General features: G+C 42.8%; 1 long non-coding RNA gene across 1 annotated transcript; it reads right to left on the bottom strand.

Annotated features, from left to right (window-relative positions):
* Nucleotides 1-3,073: 3,073 nt before the first annotated feature.
* LOC106725857 lies at nucleotides 3,074-6,736 on the bottom strand. Its single transcript, XR_001361856.1, has 3 exons — nucleotides 6,642-6,736; nucleotides 6,342-6,468; nucleotides 3,074-3,253 (listed from the first exon to the last, which is right to left on the bottom strand). It is a non-coding gene; the product is annotated as an uncharacterized LOC106725857 (long non-coding RNA).
* Between the last annotated feature and the right edge of the window lie 1,080 nt (nucleotides 6,737-7,816).

Raw genomic sequence — 7,816 nt, 5'->3', positions numbered from 1 at the left:
CTCCCTGAGCACACCATCACCACCTTGGTTCCCACCCTACAAGCCTTCGAGCCCCTTCTCAGTCTCCTAATTATCTCAACATACGTTTCTACAAAACACTAATCACAAAGGGGAAATAGTAACTTTAAGGGCAGGAGTCTTGCAGATACCCTTCTTAACCAAGTGATCAAAAGTAACATCACCTGGCCCTAGACGGTTTGGTTCAGTGGATAGAGCATCAGCCTGTGGACCAAAGGGTCCCAGGTTTGATTCCGGTCAAGGGCATGTACCTTGGTTGCAGGCTCCCCCCTCCCCCGACCCCCTCCCCCGGGAACAGGCCCTGGTCAGGGCTTGTGCAGGAGGCAACCAATCGATGTGTTTCTCTCACATCAATGTTTCTCTCTGTCTTTCCCTCTCTTCTACTCTCCCTAAAAATCAATGGAAAAACATCCTCGGGTGAGGATTAACAACAACAAAAATTAACATCACCTGTACTGAGACAAATCTACATCATGTGCCTCCTGATACGATGCACTGAGGGTATTACATCATTTTGGTGGTATTCTTGCCAAAAATGCATAATTCAACATGCATGTTTCAATATGAGGAAGCAGCAGACAATCCCAAACAAATTAAAAGACATTCTACAAAAATAACTGGCCACAACTCTTCAAAAGCATCAAGGTCATCAGCAACAAAGAAAACCCAAAGAACTGTCCCAGATTAGAGGAAACTAAAGTGTTATGCCAATTAAATGCAGTGCAGAATCTTAGATTAGATCCTGGACCATAAAAAGGACTTTAGTGGGACAAATGGAAAAATAAGAATGAAGTTTGTAGATTCGTTAATAATATTGTTTCAGTGTTAATTTCCTGGTTTTGATTATTGTACGGTGGTTATAACATGTTTAATATTTGGGGAAGCTGAGTAAAAGGCATATGGAAACGCTATGATTTTGGTAACTTTTTTGAAAGACTGAAATTATTTCAAAATAAAAAGTTAAAATTAACAGGTGTGATATGTAATATAAAAATAAATATATATTTTGGTCTGTGTCCCTGTTTCCTCTCTTACAACTCTAAAACACTTGGAATTTTCAGAAGTGGAGTGTCTTTCTGAATGCTAGTGAGATGACTGGTGGCGCAGGGCTCCTGAATAGCCTCAGGAGAGGGGCTGTTGCCAGGGAAACCAACCAGGTGACTAGAGGGTTGGAACATTCAGCCTCAGCCCCCAGACCTCAGGGGAGGGGAGAAGGGCTGCAGGCTGAGTTAACCACTAATGGCCAATCATTTAATCAATCATGCCGACAGAAGAAAACCTCCATTAAAAACCCTAACCACAGACAGAGGTTCAGAGAGCTTCCAGGTTGCTGAAAACATAAAACTGCCCAGAGGGTGGCGCGCCCAGAGGACATGGAAGCTCCACACCCTTTTTCTCAGACCTTGCCCTATGTACCTCCTCATCTGGCTGTTCCTGGTTGGTATCCTTTTATCATGAACCAGCTATACTAGTAAGTTAAGCAGTTTCCTGATGTCTGTGAGCCATTCTAGCAAATTATCAAACCTGAGATGAGGGTCATGGGAATCTTTGACTTACAGCCATTCAGTCTGAAGCATAGGAATCAACCTGGACTGAAATTAGCATTGGAAGGGGGCGAGGGGGTCTTGTGGGTCAGAGCCCTTAACCTGTGAGGTCTGCACTAACTCCAGGTACTTAATATCATAACTGAATTATAGGACACCCAGTTATTACCTAGAGGGTTGGGCAATTGCTTGGTGTGGAAAACCCACAGGTTTGGTGTCAGAAGTGGTGTGAGTAGAGGAAACCGTTTTTCCTTTAATAGGTTAATGGTTATGTTAAACATATACTTCTTTATGTAGACACTGTGCTATTTATTTCTAATAGAATTGGCTATCTATCTCATAGAATATTTCTAGAAAAATATTTCTTTCACATAATACTTAAGTAGATCACTGGCAATAGGGATCTCTGAGTTACCAATGGTATCTTATGGTCACAACCTTAGACCTATATATAAAATGTCTTGAAATAATATTAAACCTTTTCTGGGGTGGGCAGTGGGATGATACAAGTGGAGACTAAGAAAAATCTACCTGGCAAGGGTAAGACAAAAGACTGGACAGAAGGAGGGGTGTGGCAAGGGAACGGCATGATCTAAGAGAGAGTGGATGAGGATTTAAACTCTGGTTGGCAGGAGGGAGGAAAGGGAGAATTGAAGAAACTCACATTTTAAAGTTCAGGATTTGGCATTTGAAAAACAAGGAAGGAGCCACAGATGCTAGTTATCATGGAAAACAGTAGCATCTTGATGGAAATGAAGAATTTGGGAGGGCCATATGATGAACCCAGTTTTGGCCCTGTTGAACTTTAAGTAGTGACAGAACATTTGGAAATTTGAGGCTGGAACCCAGAAAAGAGATTCAAGCTGGAAGTACATTTGAGTGTCACCAGCAAAATGTTAATTGCTGAAATCATTAGAATGTATGTTCTCTTTGATGGAGAAATTGCAACAAAGAAAATCAGAGAAACAGGGGCTGGGGGGGGTGGTCTAGAAATAGGCTCTTCTCATACTTTTATGCCCCCTTATTAGCAAAAAATGTGACAAATTTAGTTTGAAAATTACAGCAAACAACTATTGTAATGGTACCTGCCTCTCAATGATCCTCCATCTCTGGGAATGGCTTATGGCAATAGGGGTGGGGTCCAGTATCCATTTATTCATTTTATTACATGAACCTTCAACTCTCTAATTCTCTCTCTCTCTCTCTCTCCTGGTAACTTGGAATGGACAGACATTGTGAGTAGGCATCACATGTATGGTACAGCCCCATAGAAAAGGTTAACCAAGTCCTATCTCTAAGGTTCCTGAGGCTTAAAACCAAACCTAAAGTTTGGTCTTAAATTATCCATAATATACCAGTCTGTTTTCCAACAACTGCTATCACTCCTGTTTCTGCTTTAAAGTACTTGGAGTCAGTTTCCATTGCTGTAAACAAAAGACTCAATTAATACCACTGCCTTAGTCCCTTCTGGCTGCTATAACAAAATAGCAGAGACTGGGTGTTTCACCAACAACAGAACTATATTTCCCATGGATCTCAATCCTAAGATGGAGGTGCCGGCAGACTTGCTGTCTGGTGAGGACCCACTTCCTGGGTCACAGGTGGAGGGCTCAGACCTGGGGACCTAATCATCTTCCACAGACTCTCCTCCAAACACCGTCACTTCAGGGATTAGGCTTCAACATGAGAATCTGGGAAGGGACATAAACACCATAACCACCATAAATAAATATTTAATGACCATTCCCTCAGTCCCACTCAAACTCTAGTGTGGATATGAATTGCCTAGGCATCTTGTTAAATGCAGATTCTGATTCACCAGGCCTGAGGTGGGGCCTGGGACTCTCCATGGCTACCAGCTCCCCAATGATGCCATTACTGCTGGCCTGGAGACATCCTTGAAGCGGCAAAGGCACCATGTTGCTCTGCCCTCAAAGAACGCATAGTCTGGCATGGCAGACAAGTCATATGCATGTGAAATAAATAATTCAGGTGTCACTGAGGGACTAGCCTTGGCTCTGTTTAAAACTATTGTTCTTAACCTTGCAAATCACTGAATTAAATCGGACATCAGTTTTTGCATCTGTAGAATGAGAGTGGCAAGATGACTAGCACATCCCTCTCAACTATTAAATTCTGTCCATTATTATGGTCAAAATTAATTATACAAATGGGTGCACCATCAACTTACACGACTGTCCATTATACAAGAGAGGAGTGGGGGGAGGTCTGGAAGTCTTTGAATTCATGGCTAATCCTAACTTTTCCTCGTTATCCTTTTCTGTATTTTCTACTATCAACAGGTATATTTTCATAAGAAACCCCAAGTCTATGAAAGACAGTGTCTGTCCCTGTTAATCTCTGACTGTCCCAACCCCAACACAATGCTCCTCACCTGAGTGTTGAGCTAGGGATGGCTCAGTCAGTCAATAGGTCAGAAGCTTCCTTCTCATGAGTGAGCAGAATCTGGAAGCAGTTTGTCCAGTGTTCCTGGAGGTGAACTGAGACCCCTGGGAGCTGAACTGCTTTTGATCTGATTGGCCTCCTGCCCAGCTTCTGTTTTCACCCTAGCTCCTGCTGGTTAGGAACCCAGCCCTGAAGCCCAGCCAAAAAAGCTCACTCACTCAATTCTCGCCAGCCCAGGAGACAGCCCCTGCTATGGTACTATCACCACTACCATCCCAATCCCCAGCTACTCAGTCGTTCCCATTGGCCCAGAGAGACCTCCCAGGACTGCAGCGCAGATCACAGCTCAGATAACGGGATACCCTGCAACACTTGAGAAATTCTCCCCCGGGGCCTGAGTCTGCCTGCCAAAAGCCTTTTACAAATGACTTCTTTACATTTACAAGTAGACTAGAAACACAGCAACGCATTTTGCAGGTTAATTCCCTGTATTGACAAAATAACAGCTATAGCTGAAGAGGTGAAATGTATTTGCTATGGAATTTCGGTTTGATCACACACTTTAATATATATCTATGCTTTCATTATGAATGAACTGTGACCATATAACATCTTTGGGACTTTGTTTCCTCATCTGCAAAGTGATTGGACAACTCTCAAGTGTTTTCAGTTAAAATTCGAGATAAATGCCTTTACCAAGCAATGAGATTCTCCCATTGTGTTCATAATACAAAGTACGGCATGCTCTCACAGTTTTGTGGGTAGTTGTGCATGTGAGTTTTTCTCCTGTGAGGTCCTTGAAGACAAGGGTTTTGTTTTACTTGCTGCTGAGTATCTTCTGCAGTGATCCACTCACAGTAGGCCCCAGCAAGCACTGACTGAACTGCACACATTAATAACTAAGTCATAACACAACACCACAAATACTCCACACTTGAACAAAATTTGCAAAGTTTCCTTTATAATTCTGAACAACCCTTTACACCCTGAAAAAATCGGGGTTTTTTTAGATAAAAATAGTCATGTTGAGGGGGGTGGAGGGGGTAATGGGGGGGAAGGGAACATTGTAATACTTTTAATACTAAAGATAATTTTAAAAAATAGTCATGTCAAAATTCATCAGCAGAACCTTGAGTTCCTTTGGTGACTTGATAGTAGAAAATGGGGATGAGGGGGAATTATTTTATGGATGAATATAGCCCAGCTTCTCAGAAAGCACCTTGGGCAGGTGCCAGAAGAGGCAGGAACTGGGAGCTCCGCCTGGTTGATGCTCAGAAACCCTGATGCCACCCCTCCAGAGACAGAACGCTCATGACAACCTGGATGGTTAGGAAGGAGGCACCAGAGAAGCACCAGAACATCAAGATTGACGGCATTGGGCTTGTGGGGGAGCTGGAGCTAGGCCGGAGTCGCTCTCTTCCTGACAAATTGGCCTCAGAGATTCCCTGGATCACTTTAAGAACATTTTGTAAAATATGTAAATACTTGTTTCTCTTATAACCCCTAGTAAGGAAATAGTGGTTTGAGAGCCTAGCAGAAGAGAGAGTTGTTAAAAGATAATGTTCAGAAAAAGGTAAAATCATAGCTCCCATACAGCTATAAAAATAAACATGGGTTAAAGAATTTCTTTTTAATCATAAATGAAGGAATCGGGCCGATGTTGTAACCAGTTTGAAAGAAAAGTCAAATCAGCACAAATGTATAAGGAGTAAAGGAACATTGAGATGAATTGCACATGGGACAAGACTAGTTTATCCACATGGGAGAAGTAAATTAAGATCACTACTAGATGGGACACTTTGTAGAGACCTACCACTTACAGACAGCTGCAAGCAAGTCAAAGACAAGGAGCGGGGCTGGAATCTGCTCACCTGGACAGGTATGTTATAGAGGAGGAACAGTTTCCATTGAAACACACATTTTTTCTAGTTTACTTGACCTGCAGTCCTATTGGGTCTCTAAGCTAACGGACATTTATTTCATTATGCTTTGATGAGCAAATTGCTGTCATTTCATAGTTGAAATAGCTCCTGGTGTCTGAGATGCCGCTATTCCAAAGTGCTCATTAAAAAAGAACCACGTTTTTTATATCCCAGATCCACGTGTGACAGAGCTGACCTTCTGTTTTTGAAATTCCTAAGAACTGGACATTCTCTGCTAGACATTCTCTACTCTGTGCAGAAACGGGCCATGAGGCTTTTCCTTGTAAACAAAGCCGAATTATTATTTCCTCCAAGGATAATACTGACTGTGCTCAGAATGCCCAGGCGGGTATTCTGTTGAGAACCTGGGTTTCTGTACCATGAAATACAGAAGATAAGTTGGGCCTGAGACGGTTTGAAGGCTGGCATTACCTATTACCAGGTTTCATACCTGAAGTCATTCCTCCCAGAGGTGCCTGGGGTTTGCACAGCTCTAGCTCTCCTCTCAGAGGTGTCTCTGATCTTTTACTGCAATTGCCCAACTGCTAGAAGCACAAGTTGATCCCTGAGAATGAGACCTAGAGAAGAAGGCAAAGCCAAGTTAGGGAGCCACGCCCGTCTCTCAAAGCCATCCTCCCCCAGAAGCACGCAGCCAGCGACTTTGCCCCCTGCCATCCCCTCACATGCACCACCCTGGTGGTCTCCCCTGGTTTTTCCATCTCAACCCAGGTGCTGAGCGGCCTTTGCTCACTTATCTAACTTGTTCTGTGGTGCTTCATCCCCTCCTCTGCTCTGGGAGCTCCACCTGGCTCCCTCCTACCCCAGGTCACTCTCTCTTCTCATGAATGTTCCTCTTATCTACTTGCCTGTCCAGGCAGCTGGCAGCTTTATTCAGAATCTAAAAACTCGTGTAATCTTGAGCAAGCCTGCTGTGAGAAGGGATTAGGATCCCCTTCCATAAGCAGGAGGGTGGCGGGGGAGGGCGGGGTAGGTATTCTGGAGGGCCAGGCACGCTAAAAACTACCAATTGGCTGCCTGGACCATAAAAGCAGTTCAGCCTGGCCTTTGGTGAATGTCTCAATTTTTTTTAAGCAGAATGGTATTCCCAATGGACCCACCCAGGTTAAGTTAGCTGCAAAATATACATTCCAATAGCTGAATGAGTTGACCTGTTGTATGGGGTTATTTAGTATTGTTCATCTAAATACTGGAGAATGTCTGTCAAATACAATGGTTTCCGTGGTAGCTCAGTTGACGTTAAACTGTTCTGACAGTAAGTAGGCAGCAGGTTCAGCAGCGTCTAGGAAAATCCTGGTTTGTGTTAATAAAACCATGCCATCAGCTTTGAGAAGGGCGCATACTCTATTCACTGTGCCTTGCAATGTCCTCCCCAGTTATTTAACGGCTGTATTGTTATATATGAGTGAGCTCTAATGCCAAATTAGGCCACAACCCTGTGTGACGCATTTAGAATTGGAATTTACCCTCTCCACGACAAACTCGGAATTATAGAGCTTAAATCATAGATTCATGCGAAAGATATTTATTGAGTGCATCATTGTTCTAGGAGCTGGAGATACAAAGATGAATAAGACAGGTCTCTGTCCTGGAGGAATTGAAGATACAGCAGAGAAGTAAACAGTGCAAATGAATATGGCAACATTTTCACATGGTTGACTTGTGCCTATCACTCACTGTCTATTCCTGGGGTCTAGGTTTCCTGAAAATGTACTAACTTAAGTAGAAATAAAATTCTGTAGTAGTATTATGACACATGGTCTTATGGGAGCACTAAAAAGTGATCTTGTCAGAAAATAAAATCATCATAAAAATCATATTATTTTGTTTCTACTTCTGGAATATTTTTTAAATTTAAATAATAAAAGTAGCACATGCTTACTGTAAAAAAAAATCCACAATCCCATC

This window comes from Myotis brandtii, unplaced genomic scaffold, assembly GCF_000412655.1.
Source record: "Myotis brandtii unplaced genomic scaffold, ASM41265v1 scaffold192, whole genome shotgun sequence".
Taxonomy (NCBI): domain Eukaryota; kingdom Metazoa; phylum Chordata; class Mammalia; order Chiroptera; family Vespertilionidae; genus Myotis; species Myotis brandtii.
The sequence above is the reverse complement of the archived record's forward strand: the minus strand, read 5'-3'. Positions and strand labels throughout refer to the sequence as shown.